The following is a 27,441-nucleotide window of genomic DNA, read 5'->3' on the forward strand; positions in this document are numbered from 1 at the left end:
AAATTTGTTGCATCCCTAAACAAACAAAAGGGAAGCAAACGAAGATAATATATTTTACATTTTGTTCTACCTTATTCATTTCCTTTCTTTTTTAACCCAAATCGATGTTAAAATATGAAATGAACGACAAATTTCTTCAACTGACGAACACGAAGCAAAAAATATTACCCAAATCCCTTGGACCAGCTACAGAAAATGAGATCCAGAAAAAGTAATGAAAACAAAGTTAATTACATCATTTTATGGTATTTTTTACGCGCTACTCTTCTAATATCATTTTATGACTATTTTTTTATTATCCAGAAAGCTGCGTTGGGCGTTTTCTCAATTAGTTTTAATTATAATGCGGGGAAAGGAGATTTTTACAGGCCATTCCAATGCGAATTATATTTCTGCTCTTCGGGAATGATTACAAACAGCAATGTCGACAAATCGTAAATTACGAAGCAATAAAAAAATTGTCTTTGTGAAATGTCATCCGAGTTCAGCCTGCTGTCATCAGTACGCAACCAATTAGTTGGTTATATCGAAAATTGCATTCCGTATTAATTAACAATTGACCAAAATTAAATGAGAAAACTCCTTCAGGATTAATAAATTTTTGGGGGTTATTTAATGCCGAAGGAATTGTACAAACTTCGGTTAAAATGCTTCAAACGCCGTTTATCTTAAAAGGAAAACGGGATATAACGGTAACGTTTCCCCCGTCCTCCGGACCCCCCAGGGGAGTAATTTGGGGTTTAACACTCCCCAAGTCCCCGAAGTAGGTCGATCTACTCCATCCAGGAAGAGGCTTAGACCCCAAATTGATTTTACGTAGACGAAATATGTAAAGGGTGTATGAAGGAGAAAGTTTCGGGTTATGAATAAACAATTTGTACGTCTAGTACGTATTCCTGGGACATTTTCCTACAGCCAATTCGATTTGCAGAGGTTAATGGGAAACTTTTTGTTCGGGCGGAATTTAAAAAATTTGCCGGCTCGCAGAAGCACGCAATACATTTAAGAAAAGAATCCCGCCACTTACGTTATACCTAAACCCGAGTTATATTTTCCAATAAGAAAATAATCTTTTCAACATCCCAAAAATAAATGTGAAAAGTTTTATCTCTCAAAAAGGAGAGATTTTTCGACTAGACCCAAAAAAACCGAATGAAAAAGTTTTATAATTTTGCCCTTACAGATTCCTTCGGTCGATTGAGTGGGATCAGCTCTTGGGAAGTTTGCAAGCAACCCGGCGCAATCAACGCTTTATTTTTATACGAGTCGTGCGATTTTGTTTTATTCTTGTTACGCTGCTCTCCGCGTAGTTTATTCTTAATGCTTTGAATAATTCTCAAAATAGATCAAATAATCATTATATCATAAACCAAGTAAGGCATATTACGGTGAAACATTAAGTTTTAATTAACAAGAGTGGATACAATGTTATCGAATTCAGAAACAAAACTGATATTCACTTAACATATATGCTTAATATTTGATTAGCAACTAAGGCACCTCTCTTAAACTTTTTAACATTATTCAGTGATTTCACATTTGCTGGTGTGCCATTATAATGTCTTATGCAACTGTTTTCCATTAGAGTTAACTTATATCGTGAGAGTTTGTAATCTACTGATGGCGTTTAATGTTCTTGGGCGGCTATATTGCACATTCCTTAAAACTGTCAAAATATTATTGTCTCTAAAGTTGCCTCAGTGGTGAACCCAATATAATACGTAGTGTCTTTTTTGTATAAGTACTGTAAATCTTTTGCTGCTGCCCTGTAAGAATTTTTTCGGAATGTAGAATGGATCCAAATTAGGTCAATATTCTTTGATAATATCTTCATATATATAACACACTGATTCAGCCTTAATGCATACAATTAAAACTACTATAATTTTTAAAAAGTGTTATATTTCAGATGTTATGATACTCCACGATAGATCGAAAATTAATACTAACGAACTGATTTAAAAAAACCATCAGCATTTATTCCTAAATACTTGACTCAATTGACTATGTTGAAATTTTTTTGTATTTTTTCATTTGACGGAATAAAAAAACCAAAAACCTTTCAGAAAGAAAAAAAATAAGACATTTGTAAAATCCGTCCCAATAAAAAAATTCGTCAAACTTTCAAAAACGCTTTGTACTTCTTCGATATAATAAGAGACAACCTGTCTATACAGGGTGATTCATTAATAACTGGAAATATATAAACCATAGAAACATAGGTTCAAACTGATAAGATTTAATTTACAACACTTAAATGATGTGCCTCCCTTAATGATCTTCATGCTAAATATTTTTTCTGCTTATTGCCAGGGGCATAGGCCATTACAATACAATTTTTGAACCTTCAATACTAATTATATGTAAATAACACACCCCTTTTTCTCCTAATGATGAAATCATTATTTTATCTACTCCCTACACTAAAATACTTAGTTGTACATGCATCAAGCATGTGAAAAATGTCACCTTAAGACGTCGACTCAGTTCGGATGATTTTGGAGATTTACACCATGGTATTTTGACGGTTGCAAATATTGATGATCACGTCCATTTCATTCCGTGATATATTGCAAAAATGTAGAATAAATAAATTTCACTTGTTTATTGAAAAAAAACTCTTGAGTAAAGTTTGCTTTTATGGAGCACCAGGTAGTGAAATAATACAAAATAATTAAATTTTGCTTTTCACAATCGGTAATGAATTCTTGCGACCAGTGAGATAAAAATCCAAAAGCAATATAAATTATATTAAAAAATTGACAACTTTTTAACGGCAATATAATTTACTGCCTATATTCTATTCAGCAACGTTGTTAATAATGGGGTCAAATCAAATGTGTACATTATTTATTTGTCTATATTTATATTTTAAGTTGTATTAGAAAAAAGCATATCATAAGAAATCAAATTAAATAACCTACTTAATCTCCTGGCTGAAAGAAAATGTCTGCCCTAATCTAGAATTTGTAAAAATGAAGGAGCTTATTATTTAAAAACTTTATTAAATATGTGTGCGTACTCTCTCTAAGACTCTGAAGATTTATAAAGGTCAACATTAAAGAACGGGAATTGTAATTGAGCAGGGCAAGACGAAGGGCAGATGTTTTCAATTTATGCCCGGAATGGAACAATACGGACTATTTCAATCTTAATTCTGAATTTGCGGCATTTCAGCAAGCCCGTACCACTCAGGACTCATGAATTAATCATCGGAGGATGTTGTGGCTTATATTCGAGCAATTGCGGTGCCCGCAAGGAAAAGCAAAGTCTAACGTGTCGGAGACATTTCGCACGTCTTTGGTCGGGACTATAAAAGCGACAGTTGGCGTAGCTGTGGAACTGGAAATGCCGCGTGTTTGTGTGTGTGTAAATGTAATTCTGAAACCTGACCGGCAAGGTAAACCGCGATGAAAAGACTGATAGTGTTCATAAATGGCGTGAACTGAATAAATTTACTCTACAAGTATAAAGGCTTAATGATTAAAATCTAATACGAAATTGTTATATTTTAATAACACGACTGAAAAATTGAAGGTCTCATGTTGTAGATTAAAAATATATATATGACCCGTTTTGTACCATAATAATAGAATAAAATAGAATAGAATAATAATATAATAATAATTAACAGGTAACAAACAAACAGATTGTTGTTAACCAAAAGCAGCCGCTACAGTAACCATAGAATCTGAATTAATATTAATTTAGTTAATCAATAGTTAAACAAAAGTACAGAAGAGGGATGAAGTACCAAACCGCGAAGTAACAGGCACGACGGCGGAGCGAGCATCAACTTACAAAATGCTGACTAGTAGGTCTAATAGCTTTTTTTAATCTGCCACAAATATCCAAATGAATATTGTAACGGAATATGATTTTCTTACAGAGGTAATCTGGACATTTGCTACCAAAAAAAAAGACTTAAACCACTTAATTTCTCTCCGTCACTCCAGGATCATATTTTCGTTGCGTTAATTGAATTCGTTGGGCATCCGAGTTTAAAAGACAAGATACGCATGCGGAGTCGTCAAAATTAAAATGCGATAAATAGCACTAAGGAACCTCTTTTTTTTTCAATTTTTTATTCAGTAAATTCTTTGGGCGTTAATGGTTTTAGCTTACAACAGTCTTTGCGAATACAATTGCTGCTATTTTCGTAGAGTTTGTCCAAATTTCTTATTTCTGTCTTCCTTTTCCTCTGTGAGGGAAATAGATAATTGATTGAGATTATCAAAATTCTACTATTCTACTATTCTTGCGTTTTCATTGAGTTTCAGTAAAGAATTGTTGAGATAAATCTTAAGTTTGGAATATAAATTTATATACTGACTTTTTCCAAATAGCACCTGTGATGTCGCTAGATGAAATTTCCTCTTTATTAATAGAATTAAAATTTAGAATCTCAAGATCCGGATCAGATTTGTCGATGTTTGTAAGGTAATATTTTGCAGATGCTCTGGAATTGTTCTCTTAGTTTTATAATATATTCCAAGCTCTTTCAAAAAACTTCAATTCTACCTGGAGTTATTAGCAATTTACAATTGCAAATGATAGCAGCAGAGAGCAGAACGTAGAGTTTGTCCAAATTTCTTATTTCTGTCTTCCTTTTCCTCTGTGAGGGAAATCGATTATTGATTGAGATTATCAAAATTCTACTGTAATTTTTAAAAGAAACTTTTGCAAGCTGTGGAACTTCAAGGTAGACTGCTTCTGGATTTTTCCTGCGTCAGGTTTGGCATCTTTGTCGCTCCTTACTCCAACTAAACCAGAAGCAGGAGGAACCCAGAATCCCGGATGAATCAATCCAATATCAATAAAACATATTTCAATTTCTTATTTATACACTTGTTATGTTAAATTACAAACGGGGGATTGCTCTGAATTTAAATCAGGTGCATAAAACAACGGTAGACAAGAGCAATGCACGAAAATTTATAGCGCAACAAATAATTTTGCCTTTCTAACCCTATATATATACAAACACATCGGGGAGGAATAGGAAACTTTCCAATGTTTGAAATCCCAAACTTGATTTATAAACAGAAGAAAAACAGTAGAAGTTCTTTCCGCGGGAACCGCTACGGCGGCGCCCCGAAATCGTTTTGATGCATTGCGCTCATAAATATATTTATCGGGATATGCGCTAATCTGTTTCCCTTTTACAATGCCTTTTTTGACAAATGAGATTGCCGGTTTTATGGGGCTTTCTTTTGCGTCGAAAAATTTTATGGGTTCGGTGGTGAATTGACGGGGATTGTGTGCTAGATTTTTTTATTCCGATGGCTCTCACAGAGATCGTTTATTTTGGACAATATAGGTATTTTAAGTATTTTTAAACTTGCCAAAATTAATAAAAAAAAATATCATACATTAAAACTAAGTACCAAGAAATATGGGACCCTGTACTGTTATTAAACTAAAGGCATTCGTGATTAAAATATTCAAAAAAGGTCAGGAATTTTCTTATACTTACTCTAAATTGATAGATTGATTGAGACTATAGATTTTCATTAAAATTTTGTATGCGTATTTTGAAAATTGGGATATTGGTAATTGTTTATTAAGACAGGCCCATTTCTGAGTAACTTAAAAAATGACAAAATTTATTTCTTGAAAAATGTATGGGATATCATTAGAAAAAAAAAAAAAAAGAATAAACTAACTGCGCACTGGATTCTAAGCAAAAAGTTCAAGTAACATTCGTTGTTACCTGTTTGGTAAGTTGCCAGACACATATTTTCAATATATGATTATTGTTCGGAAACTTAAGAGTGACAATTTTGTTTGTTTTAAGTTGTTTGACAGTGGAAAAACGTTTTATTGCTAATATTTCGAATTTTACAAGTGATTCGAAAGTAATTTAAAAATAACGAAATTACAGGGTTAATTTTATATGATCTTTCCTTAATACCTTTAAAGTGAGCTCATTAACTTTACAATTAGCACACTTAAAACTAATATTGAAAAGCCCACAATTAGAGATGGATGGTTTTTCTGAAAATTTCAGGACAACATATGTGTAACTTTTAGATATAAGTTATTATATACAAAATATTATATTTGTAACCTATATGTCATGAAGCAATTCGAAACCTATATCGCGATTGCCAATAAAAATGCATTTCAATTCGAGTCACGAAATGTTTTCTGTTGGCTTTAATTTCCATAGTTAGTAGTTGAAACCGTGTATTTCGAGATTCAACTTGGCAAAATATAAAATACAAAAGTGTTAAACTTATACCTTAAAAATGAACTTGAATTCTAGTGACACGAGCTCAAGCCTTGACATGCATGAAATGTTGGAAATAGTAAGGATAGTGAATCGGAATTATTTAGTGGTTGCTTATAACAATTATTAGTAACAAGATTTTTCCTTGTTAGAACTCAGCCTGCGTGATGTCAGTTGTTTTAAACGAAAACGATTTGTCAAAATTAGATAAAGCTGGCAACGTTTGATTGGACGAAATTACGCGCAAAATGTCTACCGAACAATCCGCATTAAAGACTTTTCGACAAGATTAATTTTTTAGATAATAATTAATCTTAATCGCGGCGATGTTAGTTCACTCTGCCTCCACGCCGTATTAATTACTTAATTGCGCTTGGCGAAGAGTTACGGTCGAGTTTATAACCCAATTTTTACCGTTTACTGTTTAAACAAGGGTAAATTTTGCGAACCACGAGCAAATCGAAATGGACAACAGTCCAACGAAGCATCATTAATATCTGGATTGAGGAACCCATATTTTACATGGAAAGTGTCTCCGTATGATTCGTGCGATTGTTGTTAACGATTTAATATCACAATAAATTAGAATTCATGGAAGTTTATCGATGAAGATTAATTTACCAATTCCTAAATATCTCGAAGTTAACAGGGCGAAATATTTTTGTGATTCGTATATCTTGTCATTTACAATAAATAATCCAAATCAGCCGTGCAATACGCACAAACTTTTCGCAAGTCTATCATTGATTTGTTAAGTTCTCTGCGCTATCCAGTGTGGAACCCATATTTGACCTTATTATTCGAAGGAATCAATATGCAATACAACCACGTATTTACCATACAAAAGTGTTAGAAAAATTGATTGAAACAATTTGTAACACCTTCATAGGATACAATTTGGGATATACAAATGTAGCACGCAACGAACTGTTAAATTAGTTGAAGCTTTTACGGCAAGTTGATGCACCGTTGTCCTAATTCGTGTCTAAAGGCCGTCGTCACACACAGGCGAATTTTCCTCAAAAGCTGGCGAGAAGAAACTCCAACTTAAAAATCTTGAGCTAAATCCATTACATTTCAGTGATCTAGTTACCTGGCTATTATAAATAAACAAACTTATTGTTATTGAAACTTGAAAGTTCATTAATTTGTATTCATTTAATCAGAGTGCATCAGTGTGTATTTAACCATTTTTTCGAAAGTTCGAAATTATAGTATGGAGCCTATTGCTAGTGGTAAGTACAAGCATATAATTATTATTATCTATGCAATTATTATCATCTACGAATTGTTTTATTGTCACAATGGCGTCCCTTCTTAAAATACATAAATGTTTCGCTTTCTTTGGACAAAAAGTACATTTCAGATTTCAATTTTATAATAGACCAGGAATTATGAGATATGTTTTTGTACTAGATTTTCATAGACGCAACTGTATAAATTTCTATTGTCCATAAAAAGACTTGTAATAAAAAGTTCTGCTTGTTTATTTCCCTAAATAATAAGATTATACTTGCGAAATTCTTAATACTCAAAGTACTCAAATATCAATATCTCATTTTCGTTTTTACCTCTTTTCTCTAAAATATTTATGATTATCTTTTTGTAATATTGCTTTTGTAATTACATATACATTATCATAATTCAAGGTTAAAATTAGAACTGTTTTATGTTTTTCTTCAATAATACACATTGTTGGTGTTGTTAAAATAAGTTTTAATAACTGTCACTGAAAAATAAATGAATTACGTAAAAATGTGAACAAGTAAGAAACTAAATTAAAAATTGTCACTGTCATTCTAAAAAAAAATATTAATCAGTATTTAATTTAGGTACGACTTTTCGACCACACTGTATATTTTGACGTGTAATGGAATACTAGTGTAAAGTACTGTATTATCATTAAAATTTATACTTTTTTTTAAATAAATTCATTATTCATCATTTTTAGATATTTTTTTTAAGATAAATAATATTGGCCAGCATTTTGATCAAATTCGCCTGTGTGCGTCAGTTGGAATTGCTTCCTAATGTTTAGCTAGCACAAGTTGCTTCTTCAGAGGTTCTTCCATGTCCTATATTCGACCTAGACGGCATCTAAACCGGAATTACTACTACAATTTACTACTAAATGTGCATATCATGGAATCTCTACTCATTTTTGATACCTAAAGTTCTATCATGTCCTGTAACGTTCTTTTAGCAGTTTTAGCACTTCGCAGTACACTTCATCTGCTCCCATTACTGATAATCTGACATCGGCAAAGAAATATTAAATTTAATCAAAATTAGGGCAGTTATTGGATGTTCCACTTCATCCATTTGGTTTAGTGTTACCTCTTGATAACTCTCATTGGATGAAACAGATGTCCAGTGCCGCCGAGTGATTTTAATTCGGCCGTCACGTTTGACGAATTGAATTTCAGTTGTTTTAAAAAAGTCACAGTATATTTGTCCCGAAATAATGAACGTTCACCACATTCAAGAGGCCTTCCAGATCGTATTTTCACTTCCAGCTTCTATGTGATAACACATATTCGAAATTCGATCACGCGCGATACAAACAAATTATACACATTCCGCAGTTTCGGAGTCAATTCCCGATTTATGTTAATTTGCAATTGTACGCAATTTGTTCCAGAAAAATTCAACAGCGACGCCACCGCACAGTCCTTTGCTTGCTTGTATCCATAAAAGAGGAACAACCAATTTTGTGTCTGCAATTCAATGACCTTGACAAATTGAATCCGCGAGAGCGTAACGACAGTCGCTGGCGGATAGAAAGAGATAGGGAGAGAGCTACATTTGTTCTTTCCAATGAATAGAGTTTATTAATTAACCCAGTCTGTGCGGAACTGCTCGAGAGCTACCCAGGCAGTGCTACATAGCGCGTAATTATTTAGGAACGGGCAATAATCAGAGACCCCTTTACAATATGTTGCTATAACTACGAACACGACGCATTACCTACAGTAACACGGTCCGACGATGTGGCTGAATATTTTTAACAATGTGTGTATGAACGTTTGCTTATGCTCAAGAGCGAGGGAGGATGATTAGTTATGCTTGTAAGTCGAGTCGATATTTCATCGCAAGGTTGCACACAATGGTCCTTCTGGTAGTCATTCGTTAGAAAATTGAATGTTTGAACAGGATTATTCAAGTTTCTCTTTCATTTTGACATTAGTGTCAATGGTGCGTAGCGCTCTATAAAAGAATAGTGGATTTTATAGACTTCTCGCCTACTATACAGACACTCACAGGCGCAAAAACTGCTGGGAGGACAGGTACCTATGAGCGGGTGAAAAGAGAGCAAGAAGTCCAAACTACATAGGTCGCACCCGGAAGACAATTAGCCGAGTGCTGCTAGAGGCAATTAGGTTTTTTCAGGTTTGGAGTGGATAATTCAAAGATGGCGGCTTTAAGAACGGGAGCGCTAGGACTAGTCGTCAGCCAAGTTCAGAGAGTGCACAAATTTTTGGCCAGAGCAAGGCGGAAAGTCAATTTATTCTGACACCTGCTCGGCAAAGTAAAGCCGGTTTTTCACGATGCAATTTATCGCCGTTTTTAAAGACCAATTAATTTTATGCAACCGCACTGAAAATTGGCGTTGGATGTAATGAAATTAAATTAGAAAAATTTATTTTTGAGGATTATGTAAAGGTCAATTAATTTCTTCACATTTTATGAACTTGGATAATCGATCTAGAGTGACGTCAGGTCAATATTCGGTTGATCATATATTACAACAATATTTTATTTGTGGAGAATCTGTGTGTAAATACTCATGCAACAAATTTGCAACGTAAAAATTGGGCTTAAGGCTTATTTTATCACGCCATATATAATTATAATAATAATTATAAATAATATAAAATAAAACCAAAACTACTCAAGCTAATTTTGTGGAGTTGCAAATATTTTCGGGTTCCTAGCATTTTATGTAATTTTAAATGCAACATCCAGTATGTTGAGTCCTCTTAAAATTTTTATCATTTCGAAGATACCTTAATTATTTTGAAAATTTGTAATGTGACGCAATGTAATGTCTTGCATTAATCATTTTTGTCTGATACGGAATCAGAGGTATGGAACTTTTTAAATGGTATTTACAACTATTTTATGACTTCATATTATTATTATATTTTCGTTTAGGATAAAGGTATGACGTAAAAGAAGTTCTATTTACTTTTGTTTCAGCAAATTAATTACTTTGCTATTGTCACGAATGGAATAGTAAGCATCGCAATGGCCCCCCTCATAGCACGATTGATTGCCGAGGAATAGACCGTTCTAACGATTGCAAGTATTTTAAACCGCGTTAAGCACTTTATTGTTTCACTTTAACCGCCGTTTCAGAAAGTCTGAAGTAACTTACAGAATTTTCATTCAATCGATTTACTAACATTTGTTCTCAAATTTCTAAAACTACCCATTTCGGTGATACCATTCCTGATTAGCCGTATTGGGTAGAATGAGCGGTATGAACAGTGGTGTATATTAGTAAACAGTTGTAGTGGTGTTACTATTTTTACTTAATATAAATATTAATGTGTTTCACGACCGCGAATTTCCTGCATAATTGTATAAGACTGAGGAATATGGAAAAAGGATTCCCCTAGACTTCGAAAAAGAAAACATAAACGAGTTCGCTAATGTTAGTCTGCAAAGTTGGGAAGAAATTAATTTATGTTTTGCGTTTTAGTTGATTTTTGTTTTGAATTTCGTTTTTTTTTTGACAACCTGAAGAGGAAATAAATCTCTATTCTATGCGGCTGTGAAACATTGAGCGCAATGAACCTGCAATTTTTTTAATGATAAGTACCTCTCAATCAGTCGGACTGTCATAAAGGAAATCTTGTTCAAATTTGAAAATTTCAGCAAAATTAAAAAAAAATCCATATTCAAATAATTAGTTTGTCCTGTCTATCGAATATCTGCTCATGTGAAATAGAAAAATGACGCAATGGTTTTTGTGATAAAGTCAACAAAAAGTCTGTGCAAATACGAATGTCGAGTTTGGTTTATGCGCTACCGAAGCAAAATTAGACCTATACCAAAACTAGCGGCTCGGCAAGCCGTCATATTGGTTAATCCGGCGGGTTATTAAACCGAAATAATGTTCCCCGTTTTGACCGCGATCATATTTTACCTTCATTAAACGCGAAGAAAAAATTAGAAACAGGGCGCCTTGTGTATACTAGGTGTGGTAAAGTGAGATTTATGCGGTCATTAATGAAAGTCCATACGAAAGAGCGAGGGAAAAGGATAGCGAACGCAATATCGACGTAAGAGATGTAGCGATTCCGTCAAGTGTCGGTAGCAGGTGCGCCAACCCCGTCCGTGTTCGGCGTGTTCGACCACTCGCTAATTATTATGACATAAATTATATTAAAACTCTGTTCCGGTAATCAATTATGTTTCCGACCCTGTAATATCAATTTGCCGCGACGTTCTCGGCCTTAACCGCATCTGTCTGTCTCTCTTTCGCGTTCACAGACATTTCGAGCGATTTTCAAAGTTGCATGTGTGGCGGATGAGAACTAGGCAGGCGGGAATCTGGAAGACAGAATGATAAGAAATTATTTGCTGGTTAGAGGAAATCAAGAGATTTCGGAAGATTCTGAACAATTATTATTTTAATTTTTCAAAGAAACTTCCACAGGCTACTGTAATACTTTTTACAAAACGTCCGTATTCTTCCTGCGTCGGTTTTTGATGAGTCGTCGTCATCCTTTTGGCTTCTTCAGAGCTTGACTGAAACTGGCTCGCATTTTACTCTGTACCTGTTTATATATTGTTTGAGGGGGGCTGGGGACCTAAATGAGGGGCACAAACACCATCTCGGATGACTGATTCCCATATTGGTGACAGATGCAGACCTGAGTCGCAGTTAAGATTAATAGGTTTTTTATAGATTTCTATAGAGTCAGACAGAGTAAAATGTACCGCATTTTACTCTGTACCTGCTTATATATTGTTTGAGGGGCGCGGAGCTAAATGAGGGAAATAAACACAGTCTCGGCTGACTGATTTCCATATTGGTATCGCGGTTAAGATTGTTAGGTTGTTTATTGATTTCTATAGACTCCAGGAATTTTTGTTGGCAGAAGAAGTTCTAAAGAAGTATAACGTCAAAACCAAATTTACCACTGGTTCAAAAATTTCTCTACATCTTCGGTCCGTCAAAGATAAAATTAAATTTGATATGTCAGGAGTTTACAGCATTCCATGCATATGCGGCAAAGGATGTATTGGCCATACCGGACGAAAAATATCAACTAGGCTCAAAGAACACGAAAGAGCCTTGCGACTAAGACAAATAAACTTACCAGCTGTTGCCGAACACAATCATGAAACCGGACATTAAAATTCTTGCATGTAATCAACTCTTCTACCAAGGAAAAATCCAAGAGTCTATAGAAATCTATAAACATCCTAACAATTTGAACCGCGACTGAGGTCTCTACCTGTCACAAAGATGGGAATCAGTCATCCGAGAGGGTGTTAATGCCCCTCATTTAGCTCCGCCCCCTCAAACAATATATAAGCAGGTACAGAGTAAAATGCGCGCCAGTTTCAGTCAAGCTCTGAAGAAACAAATAGGGTGATTGGCGAAACGTCAGCAAGTCCGACTCAGCAAAAACCGATTCAGGAGGAATCCAGACGTTTTGTAAAAATTAATAATTATTTTACTGGTAAACAAGATGATTGGTATTGAAAACAACTATTGAAAAACAAACTAGCGGTAATAAAATCTACCTCACTACGACACGAGGACAACTAAGGCATTGTAAGCACTGATGAAATAACCCACGAAGGGACGTAAAGCCACATGATTGTTGGGTAGCTAAACCCATTGCCCTATCGGTCATCAAAATTCGGATTTTGCCAAGAAGCGAATGAAACTATGAAATATTTACTGGGCGTAAGCAAAAATGAATCTGGAAGCAGGAAGCTGTGGAGTATATTTATGAAGAGACCAGCAAGGGGGGTCTTAGTGATAAACAGGCTTAAGGCTAACTTTTAATCTGCAGTATTTAATCTTTTCCCATTGTTATTTGCACAGCCCAACAAGCTTGTAATGCTGATACAAACTTTTGAAGAAAAGCTACAGAAAGATGAACATAGAAAATTGCGATTTGAAAAAATATCTTATTCTCGTATTCTCAAATTACTCACAAATTATTTTGCAGAACTTGAAAATAACTTAAGCTATTTAAGAGTTCGTCGAAAATCTGAAAACGACAAGCATTCCATATAATTTACTTTTATATTATGATATTCAAATTATACAATATGATCTAAATTTTTGCGACAGAATTTAGTAGCAACCAAGCCCATATTTGTTAAAATGGAGAAAGATAATTTAGGAGTTCTCAACAACAACGCCTGAACAACGCTCGTCGAATGGGCCCAAAACATGATTGCCGTTGTTCCCGATTTTCATAAGCGAATTTTGTTTAGCGATGAAGGGCACTTCTGGTTGAATGGCTACGTCGACAAACAAAACTGCAGCATTTAGAGCGAAGCTAATCCTCAAGTGTATGTCGAAACACCGTTACATCCAAAAAAACTGACTGTTTGGTGCGCTTTATGGGCTGGTGGAATCATTGGTCCGTATTTCTTCAAAAACGATGATGGCCAGAACGTTACAGTCAATGGTGATCGGTATAGACCTATGATTACTAACTCTTTCATTCCTGAATTGAATAACCATGATGGCCAGGAGATGTGGTTTCAACAAGAGGGCGCAACATATCACACAGCTCGTGCCACAATCGATTTATTGAAAGACACGTTTGGTGACCGCCTAATTTCACGTTTTGGACCTGTGAATTGGACTCCAAGATCGTGTGATTTAACACCGCCAGACTACTTTCTGTGGGGCTATGTAAAGTCATTTGTCTATGCGGATAAGCCACAAACGCTTGACCATACGGAACGGATATACGGCCACAAATGTTGGAAAAAGTCATCGAAAATTGGACAGCCAGATTGAACTACATTCGCTCCAGCCATGGCGGTAATATGCCAGAAATCATATTTAAAATGTAATGCCAAAAGATTATCTTTCGGATAAATAAAATTCATTTCAATCGAATAATCCATCGTTGTTTTATTGGAACTTAAATTTCTATACAAGGAAAAAAAACACCTTATATTTTGACACGAGGACTACTTCTAAAACGATAAACTGTGATTAATTATTCGACCGATAAGGATAGACTATCAAGCAGCAAGGATGTCTAATATACAAATAAAATACGTTTGGCAGCATCTTGTATCTTCGTACATAGCAAGTTCGTTTTGAGTTACATAAGAAATAGAGCCTAATATGTTAAACTTTTTTAAATTAACCAAAACTTTTCGTTTTAACGAGTTCTAGCAAAACACATCCTAACTCAGAATTCACGATCTATTTAAATCTACATGATATACAAGGTGGCGTGAGAATATCAGATTTTATGAAAATGCATTAAATCCGCTGCAATACATAATATTATTTAAATCCCGTGATTTATCTTTTGACAGAAAAATCAAATTGTTGCGCGGGTAGAGGCGTAGAAACTCACCAAAACAATTACCAGAAGAATATTAAAAATATCTTAGAGGTAGAGAGTTACTAATCAAGAAGTATTACGAAGAATGAATAAAGAGCCACAATTGATAGAAAATGACGAAAACTATAGTACTTCGTTCATATAATGAAAAATTGAGAACGGTACGGACTACTACTAATAGAAGAACGGGTCGAAGGAGAATATCTTGATTGAAAAATCTGAAAACGTGAGACGGCAAGACATCGGCCGAACTCTTTCGAATTGCCAGCAATAAAATTAGGATAGTCATGTTGATAGGCAGTTTTCGCTAGGCACTTAGAGAAGAAGAAGAAGAATATTTTTTTCGCAATCTTTGAATTTTGAGAGAGATATTATTTAATAGATATAATTCAAGCTTGCATTTTTGTTGACTAAAACATCCTAACCTTCTATTCACGGAAATGGATCAGGATTAGGTATTTTTTGGGGTCTCTTGGAGTCCCCCTTTTGGTATCCTAGCGCAGACTGACTTGCTCAATAAGAAGAAATAAGAACCACAATTTGATGAAAGAAAAACTAAAAACGTCTTACTTCTGTAGTGCTACAAATACTTAATATACTTAATATTGGTGGTGTTCTGTGGACTAGTATATATCAAACCTTGCGGCAACCAAAAAAATAAGTGACTATGTAAATTTGCGCTCCTCTTGGACAAACAACAAACCCATTTCTCCAAGTCTCATATATAAAATATGTGACATAACGGTCGCATACCTTATAGCACTACGCTCACTTCCGAATCATATCTATGTACACATAAATTATCTTATTGAGAGCAGAGGAGACAGAAACGCTTCATATTAATCGATTGCGCAAACAAATCGGCATGGCCCAAACTTAAAGCGAACTCCGTTTTCGCGGTCCGCCATTGATATTTGCTTAATCAAAGAGATCTTTTCGGCGAAATTTAATTTGATTTGCTCTCGAATTGGCGTGCGGGATATACGATAAAATTCGATTTAGGTTTTTTTTAAAGTTTGTGATTTTTGTGATCGATAACGAAATAAAGAAAAAAATTGTTAGTTCTTATTGGGCATACACCTTCAGGCGGAATAAATTAAAATCTTTAAAACGAAGAATATTTTTTCCATTAAACAAAATCAAAAATCAATGTTATCGTTATATCTCACTCTCGTATCATATTTGCCGAATGTGTGCATGATTTCCAAATAATTTGCTTGTCCCAAGGAGCATTGACAAAAATCACATTCTATAATAACATGAATACCATAGTCACATTTTAAAGCATACATAACATACTTATCGAAGAAATGGGAACTTAGATTTCATCTTGATATCTCGAAATATATTTTTTAAGTAATTTAATGAAATTTAAGTCGTCAATTATTGGAGATATATAGTGGGTTTGTTTAATTTATCGTTATTAGGGTAAAGCTAAAACTGCCTTGGTCATTTCCTTTTGCAAAAAGGGCAACCCTGATAGCATTGAGAATTGGGGATAATCGCCCTATTTCAATTTTTAGTATCTTTTCCAAAAGATTCACAAAATTTTCTCTTTCAGAGTTAAAAGCTTCAAGAACGCCTGAAGATATTTTTATACATTTTACACTGCTTTCGAATTTCAGGATGACATTAAATAAAAATTATTTCATTTTCCTCTCACACACAAAATGAAAAATAATGAAAATAAAATAATAAATTAAAATATATTCGTTTTAGAGTCGTATGAGGCATTGTTTTTTTTTTTTCAAGAAATTAGTTTTTCGAGTAGTAGTATAATGCGTAAAGACAATATCATACTGCGGATTGCAAAAAAAGTCAATATTATGAAAATTAAACTTCACACATAATATAGTCAATAGTCGTATACTTTTGGGTGTTTCTGACAATGCGATATCCTATTAAAATATGAAACAACAAATGATTAAATGATAGTACGAAACAATTTTGCATCACTCTTCTCACAACCCAAATGGCGTAATCCTTCAAATTATGAAAATGGGTTTTACTTTTATTTCAGTAAACCAAATGACGTCACAACAAATAGTTTGTAAGTATCCTACTCATGATTAAAAATAAAATTATTATGAACGAAGATTTTAGTATAGATTTCAATCGGGTTTTTAATTGCTTTGCTTTGCTTATCTTAACATTTGGACTACGAGGTGTCGTTATAGTCTATCCTACATTCTATTACAGTCGTGCAAAGTCGAGAATGAATAAATAGAACTAAACTTACGAAAAACGTCAAAGCAAATTAATGAAAATATATATTACCTACAAAGATGCTCAGGGGTGCGTGCGGGCTGGACCGAATTCGATTTTTTTTTCATGCCCCTCGATTTTAGAAGAAGGTTCGAAAATGAAAACTTCAATTTGATTTTGAATTTGAGTTGCGAGGGGCTTTCAAAAGTGTCTTTCTAGGAAGGGTCAATAATTTTTGAAAATTTTGTTTTCGCTTAAAGCGCTTTCCGATCTTTTTTTTTGTCGAAGCTGCTTTTTTCTAAAACATTTAGTTATCTACATTTAACACAAACATTTTTTACTTAATATGCAGTGTTTTATTTCATTTTTAAATTCGCTGTTAAAAAGTTTTAGACTCATCACTAATTTAAGACTAAAACTTTTTAATAGAAAATGATGATATCATTATTTCAGCAACACATGTATAAAAATCATAATTGTTTGATAACTAATTTTCGATATCGATAATTTACGATATCTGAAAACGAGTAATCTTGGAAGCCGCTGTTGATGGAAAAAATAAATTAATACAGTTTCATCACTTGTAATTTCTATTCTAATTCCCATACGGTTAATCATAATTGCAGGATCTTTTGAATAATGTGTTCGCTATTTGCTTTTAAATTGCAAACTTATAATTATCGGCAGATATATTGCTGAAACTACGATTTAACTGCTTGAGTTAATACCCTCATACAAACAGCGCTATGCAGGGGCTGTCAAATGTCAAATATGGAAGAGAAATAAAGAAAATTCAAAACATCATATTTCAATTTTTTTAAATCAAATCTCTTTTCCATTTTATATGAAGCTTACACGTATCCTTACCTACACGTATCCTTATTAGTTTCATGGAATATTCTGCGACATTTTTCAATAAATGGCGTGGTTGTGAACTTATGGTACAATAGCGTTAAATTAATAAATATTGAATTTCCCATCAACCAAAATCTAATTTTTGAAATTTCTTTTATGACACGCATTTTGACGAGTCCAGGTATTCAAAGTACGTATTGCGATAGTCTCACAGACCAACCACCAAAAAAACCTGGAATAAAACGAAGCCTCAAAAGTGATCAAATAAAGAAAATCTTTCACGTTCGTACGTCTTCCTTCACCCACTTGAACTTTTGCACACTAAGCATATTTAATGGGAAAACCTCCTACCGAGGGTTTTTCCATTTTGAACCATTTGTCTTCTGTCTCTCGGGCCGCTGCGTTTTCGATCAATTTTGTTGTTGTTTCGCCTTTTTTATATTATTTCTGAGACCGAAGGCGTCGACGTTGTGCCGAAAGAACCAGCTGCAAACAGCTAAGATACTTAGTTTTAATTATAGCCAGACACAGCTGGGCGAGAGTCTGACATTTATTGGCCACTTCTTTCGCTTTCGTCATCCTTTCCGGTGGCGTGTTTACTGGATGGAGATTTCCCGGACGGTTATCGGTGGAGGAAGGAACGGTCATTTAGCCGCCCGATGCCGCTACAGGAAATTTATATCGCTCGAATGCAATTCGGTTAGTCTTTATAGTGCTGTTTGCATTTAATCTTCGATCAGTGTTTGTCCTCAGCGGATACCAGAAAATTGCGGTAAAGTTTTGGAGTCGCTTTGAAATTATGGTTTAACTAAGAAAATTTTAGACTTTCTTAAGTCATACTCAGAGACATACAGAGTTTACTCTTCATTGCAGAACATGAAAATTAATTTTTTGAAACGGGACATCCTGTATTAATGGAGTCTAGTCAATTTTCCTCCTCACCACTCCACCATTCACCACCGACGGTTAACGTTTAAAAAAGTTTCCATTTTTTAGAAAATTTGTATCAAAGTCTGAAATCGACATTGACAACCAAATATAAAGTGAGATACATAATCTTTTAAAAACTAAAATTTGGTACAGTACAAGGTGTCTTGTATTGCAAATTACAACTACCCGTTCATACCCGGAAACATGGTTCATAAAAACAAAGGGTTCGGAAATTCTATCCCCATTTTGACTGTTTTTTCTTTATAACTGGACAATCATTAAAACTGTACATAAACTGACATACATTTTTTCCAGGACGCCCAAGAAGTGAGAGTCATCCTAGTCCCGTATCTAAATATATGTACTATTTGCAAATAGCATTTATTTACTATTTACTGACAGCTCGGATTTTCTTTTTTCACGTGACTTAGTATTATTGAAAGTCAGCTTTTAAAAAATACAATACAAGTTAACGTGTTATATGCTATAATGTGTTTTTCTCAAGCAGACCAGTAGTCATTATCGGAAAAAAAACTTGGTAACAGTGTTTTCATATCGGGTATTTTTTGAAAACTGGTGAAATTCAATTCAACACTACACTTTAGTCATCTATATCTGCTTAAGTATCAGCCTAATACAATACAAAGCTGATATCCGAGTATTTGTGGCAAAGAGGACAAACGATTAGATTAATCTAATACATTTTGCAAATTTTTGAGACCACTATGTATAAAAACGCAGTATATTGGGATATTAGTCACCGGACAGAAGTTTTTTAACAAACCACTCTAACCAAAATGACATATATTGATACTGAGTTTGCGAGGATAGTAATATAAAATCTTATTTATTTAACATACAATGAATAAGTCTTTGTTACAGTTGGACATATTTGGTTGGGTGTTCCATTTCAGATAACAATTGGTATTCTGTACCGCACCAATCTTGTAAAGTGAAAGTGAAAAGTTTTATGCATATAGAAATTCTTAACAACATCTGGATTAATTTAGCAGATGTTCTTTAGTCATATTATATATCATACTCAACACAACTTTCAACACAACTTTAAATGAACCTGAACCTCACTTCAGCTACTCTTGCCGCGAAATTATAAAAAATATCTCAGTTACTTATAGTACGTCCAGAATTATTTATAGGACTCTACTCGTGCCTTCCGCATTGAAGAAGTCACTCCGGACAAATTCATTCATTCAATAAAGGGTTTCGTTTCAGCAACACGTTATCCATAAATCAACTTAACCTTTCGCGCCTATCGAAAAGTAGATGGGTGCCGACAGTTGTTAAATGCCCGCCCCACATCCAAACAAATCCCTTGCGGATTCACCGTTATATCCTGGCATGACCAAATACAAGACAAGCTAATCTTGTAATAAAGCGATGCTGAAATATTTTAGCTTCGTGATTATATACTATTTTTTCTTTCGTCATTGAATTGGAAGACTCATCTAAGGATCAGTTTTTGGCAAAACTTGGTGCTCCTTGACTAAAGTGAACTATATATCAGAAGAATGGTCTACATTATTAAAAGACATAGTTCTAATTACATGAAGAATTATGACGTCCGTAATCTCGGGCAAGGTACAAATGGAAATCATATCGAAATCACGTGGAAAATTTGCTGCTAAATAATAATTGTAATTTCTGCGCGTTGAATACAAACATTGAATGTATATGCTTAAATTTACAATTGTAGTAGTGGCCACGTTCAAAAATTAGTTTAAAGGTTACTAAAGTTAGAAATGACAACTTCGTTCCGTTCGAATTAGCCCCTTCCGAGTCTTGTCAAAATAATCTACATTTTCTGTATCGTATTCTCAAAATTTTAATTTGATATCTCCAAAAAATATAGAGTGTTGAATTTTTTCGATTCTCACTTCCTTTTTACTTCAAGCACTGTTAAATAACGTTTGTTGCTATAACTTTAACTTTTGGGCCGTAATTTATCTTTACTATTCGATACGTATTACTACTCTATTTACCTACTTGAGATGATTCAATACGTGTCAAATATCCTGACAGAAGTCAGCGGTATTATGTTTATGTTAAATCAATTGCAACAAGAAGTTAGCAGACGTTGTTAAGTATGCTGCTTAAAACTCCCTTAATAATCCCCGATTATCTTGACCAAAAGTTTTTATCGTTGCAGCAACACTACCGCAAACGATTAAAGGCGCCGCCAAATCTTTTCAATCTATTTGCATTACATTATACATACATTAATCCCTTAAAAGCGTTTGCAAAATCTACCCTTTTATAGAAACCAAAATACCATTTCGAGTCGCTCCGCTCCGAACGTTCGCACAGGGTGCCGTTTAAAGGCACGCAGAGATGAATTTAAATTGAACCTAGTTTATATTAAACCTAAGTTCCCAATTCGACCTGTGCCGAGGCCGCAAACATGTTTAATACGAATAATTATCCGAAATTTGCGGGATGAATTTGAATTTTGGGAACTCACCACGTCCGTAAGACTTGACGTACCCTCAATGTCGTTATTTTGGATGTACTCACCTGTAAATAATGAAACGGTATTAATTTTGGATAACAAATACTAGAAATAATTCAATATATCTATAACCACAATATTAACTCACAAAAATCAATCTTCAGTATTAGAACAATTTTGTTTTCCCTTATTTCCATAGTAAAAATAATTTATTTGAAAAAAAAAAGATAATTATAAATGACAAATAGTGAACAAACGCGCCTAATCTAAACGCCAATGAAATGTAGGACTTTCAATACTAAAATCTAAAGTAGCCAACAAAATTGTAATATCATCTATTTAGATGAGAGTTTGATCAATCTGGGTCATACAATTAATTATGATTGGTCATAAAACATCATAACTGATGGCAGAGACGTTTTTTTTAAAGGTTTTACATGTCTTAAAGCACCTACAAAAAGAAGTCCACGTTTCGTTCTGCTTCAGGCAGTGTGAGTAGCTAATGGCCAATTTACCTTACAATGGAGACAAAAATTTTATAATGTTATATGTTATATGCTCCTTCGTTAATAGATGAAGCACTTCAACATGCTACTGGACAAAACTGGAGGAATTATGATCAACATATCACAGATAAAACCGAAAAGCAAATGCGGTCCGTTGATAATCTCCAAGACAATGTGGATGAACTGATTATTATTAGAGTAAATTCTCTCGACCATAAATAAAATATTTCACTGATGTACACATACATTAAGGAAAGTGAAAATGTTGATATAATGTTTTGCACCCAAGCGGCGAAATTTGTTTGAGACCGGACCCGATTGTTGCTTGACACCAACACCAACAATGCTACTACTGACAACGGTGTGTTCCATAAAAATCCACACTGTATTCTCAGTTTGACTTAGACTATAATGTCACTAATATTAATACATTTCACAGAATTGGGTAGATCATAATGCAGTTACAATAAGGTACTTTCGCAGTTATCGATAGTCTATGATTAGGTTAATGTTATAATTACGTATTTTATTTCCGGTGATCTCATTTTCATTTTTGAATATAAATATTAGACATTCATAAATATGGACTATAGCTTCATCTAAATTTTTTTAAAAAATTATTTTATGGACGTTTTACTGCTATTTACTATTACTTTGTTTTGCCTAAAATTTAGTTCGTCAAATGCATTTTTCATTTTATTTATTACCCCGGATATGTTTTCTCAAGAAAGTTTAAGGTTTGTGTCGTTCGCAGAGCTTGTCACCAAGAAATTATCTAAATCCATTGATAAGTCCTTGAAATAAAAAATGAATAAAACAAATTCTTTTTCTTTTTTTTTATTCCCGATTCATAGTTTTGCTTTTATTTTGGACAATGACATGAATTGAATTTGAATGCTTTACCTCTAACGCCTTGCTCAAAGCAATAAAAAATATATAATTGATCTATTTTTCATATACGCAGCTTGTTTCATAGAATTATTTAGTTAGTAGCACAAATCTTGTGGTATTTCTGATATCGATAATTTTATTCTAGTAGCTGGAACTCGATCACAACCGTCGCTACATTGGTTCTTTAATTTAATTGAAGTTTCCGGTATATAATTGTTAGATCAGTTTATCTTATTGTGTTTTTTTTAGATAGATATTGATGATTCCATTTAAACCACAAAAAAAGCATCGATTTAAAAACTATTTTTCTACCTGCTAATGTTCCTAGTATTATTCTAGTGTGATATTATACATCATGTCTTGCGTAGAGATGACATCAGTTTGGAATCGTACCAGTAATGGAAAAAATACAATAATGTCTGGCTCAAAAACGGCGACTATTAAAGATAAGCTGTAAAAATTAGGATTGCATTTTTGTTACATATTTTCAAGCTGTATATTTTGTAGTAAGTAAATTACCTGGAGTTGAATGATGTTATAGCGTGTAAGTGAAGTATTATTCCGTTAATTTGAAACGATCAAGGAAAAAAAATTGGATACAGAATAAAAATACTCAGGTGCTGTTTTGTAAATTATCTTACATAATAGGGAATTTCTTTTTAAAACTGACTTCCTAAACTATTTCTATTATTTAGTGACAAGTTTCAGAGTCTAATTGCATGATGCTGTGCATCTGAGTGCATAATAATAGTAATAACAATAATAAAATACTTTAGTTTTGTCTGAGCAGAAAACGCAATATATTGACATAAAAAGTAAGTAAAGGAGTAAATGTATCTTAGAAAATCTTAAATAAATATTTACCATATGCAAATAAAATATAACAGCAGAAAGCAAATGACGATAATAGTAACAAACAATACAACAAAGTAAAAACAAGTCAGCTGGCACATTTAATGCTACTAGAGATGTTGGTTAGTTTTCAGGTGCAACTGCTTTACTGAGCGCGTTCTAAAGTTCATATTTTAAGTTTAGCATATGATTCTTGAAGTAACATAAACATGTAGTGAGAATATAAAATTCGAGTCGATCCTTAGGAGGAGTCGCAAAATTTTAAATCTGGCTTATCAGTCCAACAAGTAAACTCTTTGTGATGTGTATCAGTCTCTGGGCCATTTAATTTAAAACAATAGGATTTGAATAGGCTATGAATTGACCGAAGATTCGCCACTGATATTGTCGATAGCGGTACCAACGTGAACCAAGGGAAAGGAATAACATAATAGTTGATCATCTATAAACTGATGAGAATCCAGACCATCTTTATAAAAAAATCAGAAAGCACTGAAGACCATTTCTAGATATTGGAAACATCTATTAACAGAAAGTAATATGAGTCGATAGAATCGGCATCGACATATTTAAACCAATATGGTCCTAGAGACGACAGAAGACTAATTTTTCCTGCAGTTCTAATATTAAGGTTTGTTTTAGGGAAACTTTAGAATTGCATTTAATGTGAATATTCAGTAGTTGTGGAAATATCTATCTTATTTCATATTTTAAAAGCAAAATAATCGTCAATAAAAATGGGAATGTTTATTTATGCATTTTTATATGAAGATATCAATTGCGCTAAGGATGTTGTTTTATGCAAAGCAATTTACGACGTTAGTTCGGTAATAGCGCAATAGCGATTGGGATTTGGTGCTCCAAATGCAAGAGAACCGCTTAAATGGATGAACGGTTTGCCTTAACTTTATGCTTACGGCTAACACAATACCGTTCGGAAGTTTCCTAGTTTCGAGTTTTAAACGAACATTCAACTAAATATAAGTTAAACTGATATCGGGATTTATCTTCAATCGGTTCTGGAGTGTGCGAACTTTTTTAGTTTCTCCCCTTTTTTCAAGTTGCTGCAATAGCACCCGATATAAGGGAACTTTCATAGTTAAACTTCGTATATGCCCTACGAGGCAGGTTTAGGTTTAACTAAAACGGATTGTGTTCACTAAAATCCCAATAATGAAAAAGAGAATTAGAACGTTTTGTTCGGTACCGATACGTAAACGCATATTTCAATAATTTTTACCTTCGTTGTAACACTATTTCGACAATTATTCGTTAACGCCGTTATAATTTCAAAGGGTATCGCATATCCTCGAAAAACCATAATGGTGTTTTGGAAAACTTCAAAGCAACACGCGGTTTTATTATTTACGTGTCAGATATTATTTCACCTCAATACCTTCCACATGGACATTAAAACAATAATATTAATCCAATTTAAACAAAATATATTTTCCATTATGTTAATGGATGCACATTATAAATATGCCCCTATTGCTAATGAAATTAAATAAAGAGTATTGTTTCGATGCAATGACAATGAATAAAATGAAGATTAGAGCTTCATTATGTATTTTTTGTAAATTTCCACAAGAAGTTAAAAAAATAATAAATATACCCGAAGTTCTGGGATAACATATTTACAATGTTGCTTCTCTCCAATGATTTTAATTTCTGTTCGTTTCATGTTATGTTCATGTATCCATTAGTGCAGAAACATATCTATACAACAGAAAGGCAACAAATTATTTCATTCAATATTACTGGTAAAAAAATTTAAAAACTCTTTTTTCTATAACAATGTGATGACATGCAGCTTTGCTAATTATATAAAATAGTGTTAGCTTTGGTTACTATGACTATGAAAATTCAAATCATTTAAAGGGATAAATAAACTTTGTTTACGAACGGATCAAGGAAAAAGAGATATTAAGAAACCAGAAAAATCTTAGCTAGAAGTGCTAAATGGGCAAGCACCAAAATTTAATACACTCAAAATTCAGTTCACGTAACGTTTTTAATGGATTTTATACAGGGCATTTCGTAACAAATGAGAAAAACTGAAAATAAAGAGTAGTGTGTTACAAAAACGTTGGGTCAAAAGTCAACCCATTATCGCGCTACAAATGTGGTGAAGAAATAAAGTTTTTATTTCTTCAAAAATATATAATATTATGCACTTATTCTCAAAAACAAGCAAATGAATGACAATTTTCAAAAATTAAATACATAATTTCATAATAGGCTGTGATTATTGTTTTTGTCAACAAAAGAAAACAAATGTCAAATATTCCCAGCTATTTTTAATCGACTTATTTCCGTTTAAGCTATTATCTTGATTCGGGTTTAAAGGCCGTCGTCGATTGGAATTACTTCCTAACGTTTCGCTAGCACGAGTGGCGAGCTTCTTCAGAGGTCCTTCCATCACCGATGTTGGACGTAGACTGCCTACCTGCCTGTATTCGTGTTGTTTTGCGAAAATGTACCCAAAAACTAACGTCGTAGAAAAAGTATAGAATGCAACACGTTCGGTAAACTGTTTAACTCACTCGTTTATTAAAAATATAATGCCCTTATATTTCAAACGCATGGCACATAACCAGAAATAGTTCGACTTTCAAGCAGATTTAACCTTGGACTGTCAGGTAAGGTGTCTGACTAGAAATCAGATTCTCTGTGGCAGCGTAGGTTCGAAACCTACCGACTGCAAACGAGCATCGCTTCACTTGAAATATATATTTTTTTTAATTAACAACTCGGCTCAGAAAGTTTTGTCAAATATATTGATTGAGTGCATTCATTGAGTGCGTTAATTGAGTGCTCCGCTGCGCTCCGCTCGTGTCAAATAGACTCGTGAGTCAAATGCCGTTTACCGCACTTTGTTGCATAATAGCCTTTTTCTACTCCCGTCTGTAAAATACCTAATTACCCACTGATCTAGCTTGCGGGAAGCGTCTCTTTACCACGTCAGTTTCGTTTCCTATGAATCCGAGCCACTTCGGACATTTCCGGGATTTTATCGCACGGATTTGGGATCAATCGGATCTCTTCGGAGCTATTCCCACGCTTTGAATTTTGACGTTTGTCAATTCATACGGTCATGCCAGTGAATGTGTGAATGTACCCAAAAAGTAACCCCGTATCATCTGCTCACCGAGTGCCCTGCCTTGAGATGGGCAAGATTGCGAGTCTTCGGAACGGCCCTGATCGATCCGGACTCAGTGAACGGTATTGGGCTAAAGGAGTTGCTGACCTTCTATAGGAGGGGCGGCATTCTGGACGCCCTCTAGAGCGGCCTGGGGGCACAACGGGTCCATCTGGTGGCCTAAGTGCTTGGACGCCCGCGAGGGGCCCCCTTTAATACCAATAACTCACTCGTTTATTAAAAACTCGTGAGTCAAATTCCGTTTACCGCACTTGTTGCATAATATACTATATTTTTAAGCTAAGACAAGATTGAAAAAAAGGAAGTTTTTGTATTTATAAACGCACGTTATAATTTGGACGTACTCTGTACACAATACAAATTGTTCGTGACCCTAAAAAGACGCACTTCGTGAATTGCCAAAAAAATTAAGGCAATTCCCATCTCCAGAAAGTTAACAAACAGAGAACTGACAAGCGCGCTGGGAGTAGGGAAAAAAGGAAAATTACTATGGGGAAAAAAGGAAAAACGACTAAAAGATATTAACTCAATTTAAAGTTGCTCTTCTTGGAATTTACGTGTACAAGAGACAAGAACAAATCCACGACTCTGTTTTTCCCGCCACGTTGTAATTTTTGATTTGGAAATCTAATTTTTTGAGGGCGATCGAATGTCTAAATATTACAAAGAATTTTGTTGAAGTTCTCTTTAAAATTGATGCAGAGCAATCGCTAAGAACAAAAAAACGGAAGTAATAGAATCCCGTTGAGATGAATTTTTCATTGACGATCTTTCCG

General features: G+C 34.0%; 1 protein-coding gene across 6 annotated transcripts in view; it reads right to left on the bottom strand.

The window, feature by feature from the left end:
- Positions 1–27,441, bottom strand: part of LOC132701343 (CUGBP Elav-like family member 4) — a 977,281-nt gene that overhangs the window by 351,363 nt on the left and 598,477 nt on the right. Inside the window, exon 1 of one of the 6 annotated variants that reach the window (XM_060669162.1) lies at positions 21,266–21,282. The exons of the other annotated variants lie outside the window; for them this stretch is intronic. The gene's annotated coding sequence lies outside the window, so the exon portion shown is untranslated. Of the gene's footprint in view, positions 1–21,265; positions 21,283–27,441 lie in introns of those variants that run through there. 6 annotated transcript variants of the gene reach the window in all.

This window comes from Cylas formicarius, unplaced genomic scaffold, assembly GCF_029955315.1.
Source record: "Cylas formicarius isolate icCylForm1 unplaced genomic scaffold, icCylForm1.1 PGA_scaffold_4__25_contigs__length_36172078, whole genome shotgun sequence".
NCBI classification, from domain to species: domain Eukaryota; kingdom Metazoa; phylum Arthropoda; class Insecta; order Coleoptera; family Brentidae; genus Cylas; species Cylas formicarius.